Source organism: Protopterus annectens, chromosome 4.part0 (assembly GCF_019279795.1).
Source record: "Protopterus annectens isolate FY-2018-M chromosome 4.part0, PAN1.0, whole genome shotgun sequence".
Taxonomy (NCBI): domain Eukaryota; kingdom Metazoa; phylum Chordata; order Ceratodontiformes; family Protopteridae; genus Protopterus; species Protopterus annectens.
Window position 1 is genome coordinate 1,907,775,810 of NC_056733.1, and position 17,744 is coordinate 1,907,793,553.

At 37.1% G+C, this 17,744-nt stretch overlaps 1 pseudogene; it reads left to right on the forward strand.

Annotated features, from left to right (window-relative positions):
- Window positions 1–10,904: 10,904 nt before the first annotated feature.
- Window positions 10,905–11,023, forward strand: LOC122800556 (annotated as a pseudogene).
- Window positions 11,024–17,744: the final 6,721 nt, after the last annotated feature.

Below are 17,744 nucleotides of genomic sequence, written 5' to 3' on the forward strand. Positions count from 1 at the left end.
CAGACAGTCCCTCCATTGCATGGACATTGGAAGGACCATGCTGAGGAAAGAAAATTCTCTAAAGTTTTAGCCAAAAAACAACTAACAATAGCTATTTCATAGCATTGATTACTTAATGTGCTTTCTGCTAAATGGTGTGCATCATTATTATCATTATATTATTATTATATCATCATTATGCTGGCTGTGCTCATAAGGAAGCACAGCGATGACTGCATCAGCATCACCTGCCCACCACAAATCCATAAAAAAGTATCATAACACAGGTTCGATCACACTGTCAGACCACTTTATAGCACAATACAGATCAAGATCTGGTGAATAAGCCATTATTGCATGTAGCCACTATTTTGTGAACAAAATAATAAAAGTCATACACCACGGAAATCAAATATATGCAATGCACATCAAGTTCCTCTTGTTTTGTGTACTAACTGATGACATCACACAGAAAAATCACATTGCAATTGCCATATGAAACACACATGAAAGAATAACCTGAGAATTGCTTTTCAGTGTATATACCTTCCGTTAAAGAGAGTACAAAAGTTGGCCTTTATCTCTGGAAATGTATATGTTTCCCATAAGTCACACTGTGAATATCAATCTTTTTGGAGTAGCAAAGCCTCCATGCAAGCATTCTGTGACATACTCACTAGTTACACCTTGCCTCACTCAAACATATTCCTGAGGCCTTACTTCACAGAGCAGTATATCAACCACTGATAGCTCAAATGTTATCTCATCTATGTGTCATGAAGCACACCCTTGAAGGGATTACAACAGTTGTGGGGTGGAATGTTTTTGGTTGTCTACAATGTAGTCTACGGTCTCAAAAAAGTTCATCCCTGTTATTTTTTCACAAAAATATGAGTGTGACATATCATCAGAGTTGGGTAGGTCACTATTTCTGTCAGTATTTTCTTGTAGAGATACATTACCAGATTCAAACTCCCATCTATCGAGGTCCACATTTAGAGACCTTTGTAATGCCTCACTCAAACACATTCCTGAGGCCTTATTTCACAAACCAGTATATCAACCACTGACAGCTGAGATGCAATCTCATGTATGTCATGAAGTACACAGGTAGGTGATGTTGATGCATTCATTGCTGTTTTCTAAACAGGCTAAAACATGAACTAGCATCACCACTAAGTATCCTTTTCAATCATAACCTAACCACAGGCTTTGTTCCTGTGAAATTGAGAACAACTGCAGTTATTCCCCTCTGCAAAGGTGGCCTAGCAACAGACCCAGATAATTACAGACCCATAAGCCTGACCAGCCTCATCTGTAAGGCCATGGAACATATTATTATGGACCTCATAAATAAAGACATAGGTGACTTCCAAACCCTGGATCCTACCCAATTTGACTTTGGGAAGGGCAGATCCTGCCTGTTAAATCTGGTGGATTTCTTTGAAAGTATGACCAGGGTCATTGATGAGGGAATATCTGTTCACACAGCATACCTCGACTTGGCAAATGCTTTCGACACAATCACACAATCAGGCATTACCGATAAGCTTAGCAAACTGAATGTAAGCCCATTATTTGTAAGATGGGTTGCCGAGTGAATCACAAACCAAACACACACTATCAAAATGGATAACTTCGCATCAACCAGCCAACCTGTTACCAGCAGAGTGCCACAGGGGTCAGTGCTGTGCCCCTTATTGTTTGGTATATACTTCTCAGAAGTTCATATCAAAGCTAAAGTGTTGTGGCTGACTAAGTTTGCAGATGACTGCAAACTAGGTGCAATCATTGAATCCCCAAATGATGTCTGTATACTCCAAAAGGGTTTCACATAGACCAACGACTGGTGTATTAGTCTCAAACTGAATGCAAAGAAATGTATCATCATCATCTCTTTGGCACAATGTCCCTTCATCCTATCAAATCAACAATAATACCCTAACTACACATGAAGTGGTAAGGGACCTAGGATCGTAGGTTGACTGCAGCCTTAACTTTGAGCACCAAGTGTCTACCATTGTAAGGAAAGATTTCCACATAGCTCACTTGATTAATAAAGGCATCATCTCAGGAGCAAAAGAAGTTATAACCCCCCTATACTTGGCACTTATCCTGCCCATAATTGAGTATAATGCCCCCATTTGGTATGTACCATACTAAACACCTGCAGCAATTAGAGAGACCTCAGAGGTTTCTAACAAAGATGATCAAGGGCCTCCAGCATGTGCCTTACATGGACAACTAAAGTTCCTGCCGCTATACTCCAGATTGCATAGACTTCTTAGGGGAGACTTATGCCTGACCTACAGAACACCCCAAGACCCAAACCTAATGAACTTACTGCATATCCGTTAATCAAATGGGTCTAAGGCTACTTGTTCCAGGGACTTAAATATGGCCTGTGACTTAAATAGCACATGCTGGAGGGACATATTTATCTCCCAGTGACTGTCACATCTTTGGAACAGGGTACCAATTCATGTGAAACAGAACACCTCTATGACATTCTTCAAAAGGAACCTGGACGAGTGGATGGGGCACCATAAATTCTTACTGAGGATAGTGCCCACAACCCTCCTGGACATGGGCAGTCATCACTAAATACAATCTTGGGTATTGACTAGTACTTCTATTGTATTACATTGGGTTGAAACAACCTCCGGGTCTATAGCCTAGTAATCTCCTATGAGCCTATTAACTGGTTGTGCCAAAGGACACTCTAAAATACAGATATCAAAAAGGTCACACTTCAGTTTCTAAGTTAAGCAATGGCTTGGAATGGTCACGTGTCCACTAAAATGTCTTTTGAAGAATCAAAATCCCTCTGTCATGCTACTATTTACACAAGTGTGAGTCAGAAATATCAATATTTGCTGGGTAAGCCATTACTGTCTGTCATTATTGTTTTGCACCATACATCACCAAGTTTGAACACCTGCCTTTCTAATTCATCATGCTATATAATCGTGAATTAACTGCATAACATGCCATGGAAAAGTCTCAATGCAAGTATTAAAGAACACTTATTTAATTGAATGACTTCATCAGTGTGTAAAAATTACCTATATATGACCTAAAAAGGATGGAAAAAGTTTGAGGGAATGTTTGATAAGCCAGTATTTCATGTCACTACACTCACATACATTATTTTGACATTGTTGGATTTGAACATATGCCTCTCTAATTCTACAGTCTAGAAAACTGTCTAATAATAAGATACACCCTAGGAGAAGTTTTGTTACAAGTGTGAGACAGAGCAAATTTGAATGGATGACCTCATTACTGTGTTGCTAAGCAGATGCTTTGGCTAAAAGGAAATGGAATTGATGGGAGAGCCTATTCTTTTGTAAATATACATATGTAATCAGTTGTATAAATAAGTCCTGACACACACACACACACACACACACACACACACACACACACACACACACACACACACACACACACACACACACAAAAACAGTCATTCAGTCATTATTGGATTCAAACATGTACCTATATAAGTACACAAGCTAATGAACATTTTATTAAATACTGGTGCCACAGGAGAAGTAGTGTTACAAATGTGAGATAAAACATATTTTAAAGTATGACATCATCATTATGTCACAAGGAACATGTGTGGCTCAAAAGTGGTTGAAGGAGATGTGGAATGCCTCTCTCCATGTAAAGGTTTTGCCCGAGTGAATGTGTACACACCACCTCTGTTGGGTAAGCTAGTCATAGGTGCAACTGCAGTCACAGACACTCACACTATTTAGTCATTTCCAGAATTGAAAACTTGTCTATGTAAGTCCACAAGCTACAAGGCACTAAGCACTATTTCAATTTTTGATGCCACCATAGATGTCTTACTGCTACTGTGCCACAGAGAACATTTGAAGAGATGACAACATCAGTGTGTTGCAAAGCTGAGGTTTGAGCTAAAAGGGATTGCAAAGCTGAAGTTTGGACTAAAAGGGATTTAAACTGATGAGAAAGTCCTCTCATGCTGCAAATTTAAACATCAGATATGTTGAGAAAACCAGTTCTATGTAAGACTAAAGTCACACACACACATTTTATAACCAAATTTAGAGAGCAATGTATTACCCAATAATGCCACAGAAGTTTTGCTACAAGCTTGACACAGAGCACATTTTGAATAGATGACCTCATCAGTGTGTTGCAAAGCTGATGTTTGGGCTAAAAGGGCTTCACAGGAGAACCCTCTCCTGTTGTAAATTTTTACAGCAGATATGTGTGAAAAGCCAGTTATACAAGCCACTAAAGTCATACATACACCCACTTACAGTTGAATCATTGTTGGATTCCAACACCTAACTAAGTACAAAAAGGAGAGAACAGTGTATTATCCAATAACTCCACAGGAGAAGTCTTACTACAAGTATGAGTCAGACCACATTTGAAGGGCTGAACTAATGATTATTATGCAAAGCAGATGTCTAGATAAAAAGAGATTGAAACTGATGGAGGAGAATGTTCTGGTGCAAATGTACATATGCAATCTGTTGTGTAAACCAGTCCATCCAGCCTAACAGTACATAGGTTCATAGGTTCATAGGTTCATAGAGTCATACACACACACACACACACACACACACACACACACACACACACACACACACACACACACTAGTCATTCATTGCTGGATTCAAACACCTACCTATTTAAGTATAATGAGCATTGTATCAACTGCTGGTTCCACAGGAGCAGTTTTGGAACAAGTATGGAACAGAACATATTTTAAGGCATGACATCATCATTGTGCTGCAAAGTACAACTTTGGGCTAAAAGGGCTGAAATTGACAGGGGTTTTTCTCCCAGTGAAAATGTGACACTAAGTAGAGTTGCACATACCAGAACTGTTTGGTAAGCCAATCCTACCTTGCACTACAGTCACACAGACACATACACTACTCATTCATTACTGTCTTTGAAAACCTATCTACCTAGGCAGGTGATTTAAAGTGCATTGCATAAACTGTAAGTATCACAGGGGAAGTCTGAATACTAGTGTGAGTTAGAACACATTTGAAGGTTTGACCCCGTGATTGTGTTGCAAAGCAGATGTTTGGGCTAAAAGGGACTGAAACTGATGGAAGAGCCCTCTCCCTATATAAATATTTCTCCTAAATGGAATTGCACACACCAGATCTTTAGGATCAATCACTCCAACTAGCACTTGAGTCTCTCTCTCACACACACACACACACACACACACACACACACACACACACACACACACACACACACACACACACACACACACACACACACTCATTGCTGGATTCAGATTCCTACCTATCTCAATAATCTCAATACACAAGCTACAGTATATTGTATGAACTGTCAGCACCAGGTGTTTGACAGCACATACTTGTATTGTACATCACAAGTTTGGGTGAATAGCAATGCATCTAGACAAGCAGACCAAACAGCTATGTGTTGATCGCAACTCATTACATATCACAAATGAAGCCATATATAATGTCATTCCTGGACATTGGAGTGATGTGAATGATGTCTAGTTGTTTCACATTATGGTGAATAGACCAAGTATATGATGGATGATAATCACAGTTGTCAAACAGTGGACTGCTACCTAGGGATTCCTGACTGTTCAGCTCAACCACATTATATGCATAGCTTAATTACTTGATGTATCATTGTGAAGACTGTGTAATTTGTGTACAATGTACAATATAAATCCAAGGCATACATGTCAAGCTTGTGAAACTACAATATTTAATAATACTCAGCAACTATATGTACAAAGGTCACACACCGTTGTAAACATTTGCAAGGCTAATGTGCTGAAGTACAAACGTCATTTACACTAAATTTTGAGTATACATCATAACAGTGAAGTCATATCTTGACTACAAGAAGTCATTAATAAAAACACAAGTAATACAAGCCATTGGCTTTAACTAATTTCTTTCAAGCTTATTTGCACTACAGATGGCAAAGTGTTAGTATATAAGCAATTACTTTTTGAGTTTTTGAACTTTGGATGGAATTAGCAGTGGTCTAAAGTGCTCCATGCCAAGCTTCACATACATAAGGACTACAGACATATAGATAGTTCTGAGTGAGACCCATTTCAGAACATATGTGCATTGTGTTAACTTGTACAGTGGCATCATTTATATGTGTCATAGTCAGTACAGAATAGTATTTATTATATGGGTATTACAAGGGCATACTTACATAGTTCTCATATTTGCTGACTGCACACTTGTTTAGTACATGTTGTAGTTTTCTTTATGCAGTTTTTTTGCTCTCTATCGCAGTACTGAGTACTTGTCGCCTCACAGTAAGACGTTGTCCTGTTCGATTTTCAGCTAAAGCATCTTTTGTGTGGAAACATGCGTGAATGGGCGTACCTTCGTTGAAGTTTGTGCATCAGGGTTGGCAACTCGGCACGTAAAAATCTACTGCCAATCATTAGCGGACCAGAGTTCACTAACTGGGAAAAGCCGAAAGACACAACAACAACAACAACAACAACATCACAGTACTGAGTACTACAGTCACTACATGACAACATATTTGTACAGGTCATACTTCATATCCTTCAAAAAATGCATGTTACTGCTAATTACTTAATCCTATCATCTTCTGAGTGTATAAAGCCATTTTTTAAATATGAGACACACCACACAGGCTACTAAAATTATGCCCTTCAGAATAAAATAAATACTTTAATTGTTGCAACGTAAAGCAATAAAACAAATTTGTATATGATAAGCGGTTTGGGGTGAAACCCTTCCTCAGATCATAAAGAATCAGGTTCCACTGGGCTGAGATAAATAAATGAAACAGCAATTATGTGGCTAAATCCAAGCCAACAGCTTTTTTCAAAGCAATGAGTTCACAGCCAATCAGAGACCTTGAAGTTAACAAACCTCCAAGTTGCCAAGTAAAGACAATTTCCTTGATGAAACAGCACATAACAGGCTAAGCCAGCCTTGTTAACACTAATCAGTGTTGATGTTATTTCAGTTCTTTCTTCCCCAGTAAATACTTTGGGTTTATAAAACTACTTAGGACTTATATAAGTAACATCAATCCTTTTTAAATGAAACTTAACAAAAAAAATCTAGTAGTTCTAATTCCATTACTGAGAGAGTCATTAATTAATTTCTCTTGGTTTAAACTGTCAAGCAAAATAAAGGACATAAAGATATAGTGGAAATTGACTTCTTGTGCTGATAAGAGCAAACTCCATGGGATTACTGGTTCAGCACCTGGTATTCACAGGCAGTCTCTCATCCAAATACTGACCAGGCTAGACCCTACTTAGCTTCTGAGGCCAGACATGATCGGGCACATTCAAGGTGGTATGGCCTTACAAGCAAGATCTGTTTCTTTGTGAAATAGATACATACCAAGCTAGAACAGCTTTTGTACCATTGGCCCATGTTGCTATTCCATTGTTCATTTTCCCATTATTAATGGTAACGGCACAAATACATGTCATCAGTTCCTCTTGGTGAAAACTTCCAAAGGGCATAATTGTTCAAAATCCATTGGATAAAGACAAATGTGGAGTTACTAGTTGTTTATCTCAACACAGATTTTCTGTGCTATGAACCATCTTTCAACTACTAAAGGGACTTAAAGGATACCAACATCATGGAAATTATTTTCTTTGCTCCTCAGTGCTTAATACTTCACTTATCTCTGTACAACATCCTTATATTGAAAATTCTTTTCTTTAAGGTTAAAGTAAACTTCACATTCCTTTGCTAGTAGACCAACTGCAGAGTCCTTTGTGCACTTGTCAACATATGGATATGCTCCTTGCCTTTAAAATCAGTTTAAGTGGTACAACTGCATTCAGGCCCAGAGAGCAATCTGCTTGGAGATTGATAATCCAGTTCACCTCACATGTTTCAATCATGTTGCTTATATCTCCACCTCTAGGACCTTCAATGACACTATTAATGGCTTTAAACATGAAAGAATGTAGGGGATACTGAATGACATGATTTGCCAAAGAATTTTTGTGATCCTTATGCTGGATATCTCTCAGATGGCGCAACACTCTGTCCTTGAATTGTTGTTTGATTTTGCCTACATAATAAGCAGAACACTAAACAAGTAGCTAAGTAAACAATATGTTTGCTATTGCAGATAGCACTGCATGAAAAAAGATATTCCAGTCCAATAATGGGTTGTTTGAATAAATTCCTGGTATCCATCACAGGGCAGGATTTACACCCGCCAAATTTAAAAGTTCCTTTCTTATTGATAGAACTTTTTCTAGAAAAAACACCTTTCATACATAGCAACCTTTTCAAGTTCTTTTTGTTTTTAAAAATGAATTTTGGTCTCTCTCCCACTAATTCTTTCAATTTTTCATCATGGGTCAACACTGGCCAAAACTTCTTGACAATGTTACATATATGCCTCGAATCATTAGTATATGTGAGCATGAGACCAAGGCTTTGCTGTCCTTTGGAACTGTCATTAGACAGCCTCTGTTATTTCCTGTTAGAGAAATAGGGTTGTCCTTTTCCTTTTCTTAAGTTTTCTGTTGATTCTAGTTCCATTGAGACATCTTTAGTTGCATAACCTCTCTCATTTAAATGACACTCATATTTAACCTTTAAAGATTCATAATCTGTGCCTTTTGTACACAGTCTTGAGATGCGTGTGGCTTGATTCTCCATTATATTCTTAAAAACATATCAAGGATGCATGTTGTTCCTGTGTAAATAATGGTTCCTCCATGTTTCTTTCCTATGGATTGATGTCTCTATGCCACATGTCAGAGCCAGTTCTATCTTCACATCTAAGAAATCAATTGTTTCTTTGGAACTATTAACTGTGAACTTGAGAAAGTCAGAAGATAAATAAGCTGCAAGGAACCACCATGAAAAATAAAAAGGTTTAATGTAGAATGCTTCATCAGGTTACAATTAAACAGAAAAAAGCCACTCTCTTTTATACAGAAACAAAACTTTCAATTAAGCAATCAAAAGCAATAATTAGATAATTTAGAAAGACAATAGGTCCAAGGCTTTTTAAAGACATAGATCTTCTTAATAACTGTCAGTGTTAAAACACAAATATATGGAGATGTCTTACATAGAAACCGCATGGTTCATCATCTATTAACATAAATTAATAAAATATGTATCATTAAAACTTCTCTACACATTATCCATAGACTTTAATAACAAAATCCAATAGTACCTTATGTTATAAATCAAGATCAATATATGTTAAACTTGAGAAAGTCAGTAGAGTGTTTCAAATAATCTGTGAATAGCATCAACTGTGAATCAACACCTTTCCACAATATAAAGATGTCATCCACAAAACGTCCATAGAATATCAAGTGTTCTTTCCATGGATTTCTGTCAGAAAGTACATGCTCTTGCTCCCATTGTGCAAATACAAGGTTTGAGTAACTGTTCACACAAGGGGTCCCCATGGCTACCCCCCAGGATTGCCAAAAGTATTCCTTTCCATAGATAAAAACATTCTTTTCAAGAATAAGTTCCAAAAGTGTACATATTAGATCAATGTTCACATTCATATCTCTCAGAACCACTGTATTCCTAAGGGCTTCAACCCCATAGGTATTGGGAATAACTGTGAAGAGGCTAGTGATGTACCACTTAAACCGATTTTAAAGGTAAGGCGCATATCCATATGTTGACAAGTGCACAAAGGACTCTGTAGTTGGTCTACTAGCAAAGGAATGTGAACTTTACCTTAACCTTAAAGAAAAGAATTTTCGGTGCTTACGTATTATCGCAACCACACACTGTCAGTATTCAAGGCATTCTCAGCAACATTCCATTCTCAGTTAAATAACATGTTGCAGAGAATGCCATGAATGCTGACGGTGTGTGGTTGTCATAATATGTTAATACTTTTCAACCCCACATCTGCTGAAACTTGCTTGCTGCACGTGTAGACAACACATAGAAAAATATATAAAATAGTAATGTTTTAACTTCCCTACAACATTAATATAATAACGAACACCATTTAGTCGTCCGTGGTCCAAAACAGAACATCGACTATTTTTAATAAGCCTACCCCTCCTTCCCATGTATTCTACCAAACATGCCAATCACAAAAGGAAAGCCCAATATGTTTTTTGAAGCTTGCAATACAATACATAGTATATAAAACATTAATACATTAAGTGCTCTACAACATTTATAAGATAACGAACACCAATTAGTCTTCTGTACTCCAAAAGAAAATGGAAAGTGGTTTTAATAAACTTACCCCTCCCACCTGTGTATGATATCAAACATGCCAATCACAAAAGGAAAGCCCAATACACTGCAAACCTTAAAATATAAACTCTTTTATATGACTGTTATGCAACCACACACACCATACAGCTATTGAACAGTGCATGGTCTGTAACTCTCACGGTTGTTTAACTTCCTGATTGTAATTCAAACAAACTTACTTGCTGTTAATTCAGATGTTAAATTACATCTTACTCTAATTCCCACACTCCTTTTCAGGGCAACATAAGTATTAATGCAACTGCAAAAAATGTGGTTGCGATAATACGTAAGTACCAAATTTTTAATATAAGGATGTTTTACAGAGGTAAGTGAAGTATTAACCACTGAGGAGCAAAGAAAATCATTTCCTTGATGTTGGTATTCAAGTCCCTTTAGTAGTTGAAAGATGGTTCATGGAACAGAAAGTATGTGTTGAGATAAACAACTAGTTGATGCACATTTGTCTTTATGTAATGGATTTTGAATAATTATGCCATTTGGGAAGTTCTCACCAAGAGGAAGTGATGACATCTATATGTGTCTTTGCCATTAATAATGGGAAAATGAACAATGGAATAGCAACATGGGCCAATGGTACAAAAGCTGTTCTAGCTTGGTATGTCTCTATTAAACAAAGAAGCAGATTTTGCTTCTACAGCCATACCACCTTGAATGTGTCTGATCTTGTCTGGTCTCAGAAGCTAAACAGGGTTGGGCCTAGTTAGTACTTGGATGGGAGACTGCCTGTGAATACCAGATGCTGAACCAGTAACCCCATGGAGTTTGTTCTTATCAGCACAAGAAGTCAATTTCCACTATATCTTTATATCCTTTATTTTGCTTGACAGTTTGAACCAAGAAATTAATTAATGACTGTCTCAGCAATGGAATTAGAACTACTAGATTTTTTGTTAAGTTTCATTTAAAAAGGACTGATGTTATTTATATAAGCCCTAAGTAGTTATATAAATGCAAAGTATTTACTGAGCAAGAAAGCACTGAAGTAAAATCAACATTGATTAGTGTTGACAAGGCTGCATAAGCCTGGTATGTGCTGTTTCTTCACGGAAATTGTCTTTACTTGGCAAGTTGGAGGTGTGTTTTCTTCAAGGTCTTTGATTGTCGGTGAACTCATTGCTTTGAAAAAAGGTGCAGCTTTGATTTAGCCACATGATTGGTGTTTGAACCAAGAGAAATTAATTGACTGTCTCAGCAATGGAATTAGAACTACAGGATTTTTGTTAAGTTTCATTTAAAAAAGACTGATGTTATTTAAATAAACCCTAAGTAGTTATATAAACCCAAAGTACTTACTGGGAAAGAAAGAATTGAAGTAACATCAACACTGATTACTGTTGACAAGGCTGCCTTGGCCTGGTATGTGCTGTTTCTTCAAGGAAATTGTCTTTACTTGGCAACTTGGAGGTGTATTTCTTTCAAGGTCTCTGACTGGCTGTGAACTCATTGCTTTGAAAAAAAGTATTGGCTTAGATTTAGCCACATGATTAGTGTTTCATTTATTTATCTTCGCCCAGTGAAACCTGATTCTTTATGATCTGATGAAGGCTTTTATCCGAAAGCGCTTATCATATACAAATCAACAAGGGCTTTGTTTTATTACTTTACATCTCATTTTAAGTCTTAACAATTAAAGTTTTTTTATTTTATTCTGAACAGCATAATTTTTAGTAGATTGTGGTGGTGTGTTTCAGTTTTTACACAGACTTTTGCATAGTTTTTGAAACCACCTTTGTCAGCCACAGGAGAGTTTCTTTTTCTTGCTTCTATTTTTTTTTTAAATATGTGCCTACAGTTTAATAAGCTGTCCCCCAGTAATTCATTTTTGACCAGATGACTTGTATGTCTACCTAGGAGTAACACACACACACACACACACACACACACACACACACACACACACACACACACACATATATATATATATATATATATATATATATATATATATTTTTTTTTTTATATATATATATATATATATATATATATATATATATATATATATATAAAATTTCACAAGGCAAAATTTTATGAGGAATGAAACAGTCGGAGTCCACAAATTTAGACTTGATATTGGATTCCAACATTTGCCAATCTGCATCAACAGTCAATAGACACGAATATAAGCTGAGCATACCACAAAGCAAGGCATTTATAAGCAAATGAATGGACAATGAGAACAAAATTGAAGCATCAGACTATGCATGCATCATACTTTATAAGAGTAATGAGAATTGTAACATCTCAGAAGGTGTGCATTAAACCTTGCAGCTTATTAAGGTTGTAGGAATAGCTGTCTCCTCACAGTACTATCACACAGCATAATTAAGTATATTTGTGGGATGATAACATTATTAATGTGGCAAAAGGCAATAGCCACCAGTTTTTTGTTATAAGATGGGAGCTGTCGTTTGCTATCATTTACTATTGCTTTCTGTTGTCAAGCTTCACACAAATAGGTTCATAGGTTCACAAGTAAATACTAACCTAACTGCCTTGAAGGGCCATTGTAAGCCTAGCCAATAACCCAATATCAAAATCAAATCCTATCCCTTGAGTCTCTAAGACTTTAAACATTATACCAAACCCACAAATGCTGATGACAAAAAGTGATGAGAAAAAAGGGGGGATAAAGAGATAGGGTGATGGAGAGGGATAGAGAGAGAAATGATTAGAGGAAGGGAGAGAAGGAGAGGGAGATAGAGAGAGAGATAGAGAGAAGTTTTGTGTATGGGCTATATATGGTCATGCTTGTCGTGTGTAACTGTATTCCTTGTAATCAAAATAATTATGCCATATTTTGTACAATAAAAGCATTGAAATAAGAAGCAAACAAGTGTTTGATGGCAGGACAATGATTAGGACAGAAGCAGGATACTAGTAGATAAGTAACACTTTCACAGATAACATATTATTTTGAAAACACAGATTTGAACTGACTATTACTTGTGCAGATCATGCAGGAACTCATACTTGACATAGTAAAATTCATACATTTGAAGGGATGGTGACAGATGGGAAAATGTATGCATCGGGCTTCATCACATTACTGACATTTGTAATATCTAATACAGTGTACATTACATCCTCCAGCAAAACAATAAACAGATGGCAGTAACTGTCTCCTCATAGTTCTATCATTCTGTCTTTTCATAACACAGCAGGGCTATGCCCAGCAGCAAAGCGGGCAACAGACTAATGAAACCAAAGGCAAAAATTCAACAGTTTTTACCATAGGACATAAACTGTAATTTACCATCTAGGCATGATGTCAACCCTCTTGTAAATGCTGTGGGCAAAATTGCTATGCTATGTACAATGACCTTCTACAAATAGGGGACAATCAGTGGCAGGATAGTAAAGTACTAAGTAAGATAGAAGCAGGATAATGTTGGTTTAATACTATTTGTAAGCAGTACTTCAACTCACTTAATGTTTAAAAAAAAATGACGGCAGCTACAGCTGGATTTGAACATCTGACAACATGCACAAGCTTTCTATTGACCAGAACACATTTCACAAATTTGAAAGGAGAAGAAACCTCTACTCATTCTCCTACAGACTCCTCAGATGTGACCTCTGTGGGGCATACAAAGCAATCTCAGACCCCGCCTTGATGGGAGTGCTGCATATCCACAAGTCAAGCTCCACTTGAGTAACCCACACACACAACCTCAACCTGGTCTGTGACATCAATAGGACTTGTTGGCAGGACAGATTTGTGTCCCAGACTCCCCATTTTGTGGAACAGACTCCCTCTCCACATCAAGCAGAGTACCTCATTAACCCTTTTTAAGCACAACCTATATAACTGGATGAGGAACAGAAAATACACCCCTGGGATTCCACCTGTGTCCCTGCTGGACAATGGCATCAGGTGACTTGTTGGAACATGGGTTAAATTCTTGGCTAGGCTTGTAAGAGCCTCAGGGCCAATAGCCTAGTAACTTCCTGCGATCCTATGATTCTATGACACAAATTTGAAACAAGGGACTCTGTATGCATCAGACTTCATAATAGTACTGTGAATTGTGACATCTCATGAGTTGTACATCAAAACCTGCAGCCTATGAAATAGATAAGAATAACTGTCTTCTCTTAGTGTTATAGATCCTGTATTCTGTAGTACAGTGAGAGTTAACTATACTTGTGCAATGCTAGTAATGTTAATGAGGCTGAAAGCAAAAACTCACCATTTTTTGCTACAGACCAAAACACCATTTACCATCATTGACCATTGCTGCACAATGCCAAGCATCTCGGAGATGATGAAGACAAAAAGTGAGGGTTTCTTTATTGGCCATCTCTGGCCATGTCTATTGTGTGTGATTTTATTTTTTGACCAGATTAAACATGTGAAAATGGGTTAATAGAACAGTGGTGAAAATGGGAGGCAAACATAGGGTAGGACACAGGGGGAAGAATAAAGGAATATGCAGGATGGCATTGGGGGAGCACCATAGTTATCCACTTCTTTATAAGATAGTGTAATTCTACAGAAATTTACATAGTCACCACTTGGAGTGTGTCTGACAACTTAATAACTTTGTCTGGCCAATTCAAACAAATCAAGTGTGTCAGACACATATAGATGAAGTGGAGAGCTATGTATGGTGCATATATCTATATCTATCTATCTATCTACAGGTGCCCATTTTTTATTTTGGAGAAGGTGGTTAGGAATAAGAGGGTTAGGTTAGGCAGATAGTGTAAGTCAGGTAGCAGGTGCAGACAAACAGGAAAGACAGGCATGGATGGCGATGGGCACAAATGGTTGAGGGCACCATGACTGCACATAGGTAAGGAACTTCAGAGTTGCATCCCATCCAATGTACACCTGAGACAGTTTTGGATGGGGCACATACCTCTCAACCTCAATAAATCTGGACAAAGCCCAACAAAATACAGGGACAAAGGCCCAAAAATAGGGATACATTTTAGATATTGGTCTTACAAACTTAGAAAGTTGTTAGAACAACAGGATTTGTATTAACATGCATTTTCTGAAGGATATGAAATCTGAAAATCAAATACATGTCATTATTTAGTGAGTTTAATCCTTAGATCATCCCAGTAATTTGTCAAAAAACAATTTTTAAGAGGGACAGACCAAAATTTGGGGGCAAAAATCTGAACATCTGAGAGGTATGATGGGGCATCAGCTTGGCTATTTGTTGCAGAACTTTCTCAGTTCTGCAGATGCAGACACCAGAGCCTTTACCTATAATGTCATCTACCAGCCTTTTTAGCCCCTGATGGTTGAGGTAACCACCACCTCCACTAGCACCAGTCCCAGTGGATACCACTGCATCAGCCCCCAGGACAGAGGTACTTGATGCAGACGACAAATGACATTGATGCTGACAGATTGGGACCAAGGAGTGCTGGGTGTCTGTACTGCCTGTGGTGGTGCCTCTGTATCCATTTGTGGAGGTGTGGTGTTTCAATCAAGCTCCATATGCTGACAGTTATCTGTGCTGCAGCATGCATTTTGTTGAAAAAAGTTAAGTAAAAATATATAATTGTAAAAACAGAGTGAGATATAGGGTGTGGAAGATAAAACATATACAATAGCATACATTCCATATCATTTAAGATTTTAAAATAAAATTGATATTAACACATACATATGGTAACCTTTGGCACATCCAGGCTTGAATGTAAAGCTATAAATGTGTCATAGAAGAAACTTCAATTTCATTTTTATTATATACATTAGACAGTTTGGTGCCTACTGTATATGTGATATATCATATATACATTCCAATGAAAAAATAAGTATTTATAAATATTGGATTTTTTTATTACTTAATGATTGCAGAAAATAGATTTTTTTTTAATTATAATGCAAGAAAAGTTCATTTCTTTGCTCTGAATTGAACCCATTCACACCTACTCTGTCTTACACATTTCTCAATGGAATGATTAAGTACTATTGGATTAGACAAATATGCTTGATATATTTTTATGGTATACTTACTAAGTTGTGTGTATCTCAAGGTCATGTGGACTAATGCTATGAAATATGGTAAATTTACATAATTATATTTATGATGTATAATGATTTTGAGAGCATTTATAACTGAGCCATACTTACTCTGTACCTCACTGAACTGTGCATTTGCTCCTGATGTACCTCCTATTCATTTCAATCTCTTCAGAAGCTGTACAGAACAGAAAACACAAAAAATAAAACCATAATGAAAATATGTATGTCTTGATAATAAATGATATTGCATCAGCTATTGATGGGCCACTATACTTACACAACTGAAGGGTAGTTGCAGTTCTATATTCTCCCTCCCATCAGTGAGGGAGATGCTGCTTGTACCTTCTCTAGTAATTATAATGGTGATGACATTGTTCACGAGTGTGTGGAATGCCAGTTGCACTACTGACTCCATTGGCCAAGCTATTCCAAGTCTCAGTCTTGTATTGAGACCCGGAATAGTCCTCCTGTAGGAGGGTATGTCTTTGGCACTTTATGAGACCCTGGTCTCCTCCTCATATCATCTCTGGGCTCTAAATCAAAAAAACACCCTCTCCTTTGTATGCCATTTTTTCTCAAAGATATCAGAAAAAAATGGCAGAGAACTGGCCCTTGAGATCTGACATGCACCAGCCCATATGCAACAACAGGCAATTGTCATCTGTGTTTATGGGATAAAAAACACATACATGGAAGGGTGTACAAGTTGAGTGTGATTCCTTCAATGTGCACTTCAAGTGTCAAACATGGTAATGAGACTTAGCCATTCACAGGTACAAATGTTCCAGTGACTTCATCAGTTTCATTTTAATGATGATATCTCAGCTACATTTCAAATGACATCTTGGTTTCTCTGGGCATGCTGTCTGAGATGGTAGATAACATTCATAAGTGCAACCTTGTGACATACAAATATGACATTCCATTGTCTAACAGGTTGCTTGCTATCATTTATTCTTACACTTAGTTATATTTACTTTAAGTAGGACATAATGCCCTGTTGCTGCATAAATTTTACATTCTCTGACTGAAAAGCCATGGAAATCAAACCTATGACAAAAACAATGCTGAATTACTTTATTCTACACATTAAGTGGTAATACTACATGAGACCTGGCATTTCTAGAGTGTAAGTTGAAATGTAGCAATTGGACCATCATTGGAAATAGCACTAATCCTTATAAACCTTGCTTTGTTGCAGTCTGAGGTGTTTTTTTTATTAGCTTAATATAGACAGGTAAATATGTACTCCTGGGTAAAAGTCTGCTTTGCATAGGCATTCATGAATCCCAGACTATATGTTAACATCAAAAGATTACCATTTCTACTTGCAACTATTTAAATATTGTATGATAGCAAATCAAATAAGAGAAATTGTCATTTTTTAGTTATATCATCCTTGCTCTCTATTGAGACCCCTGAATTTTAAACAGATTCTTCTGAGCATATTGCACAAAATGACTGTTTGAATAAATTGGTAGAG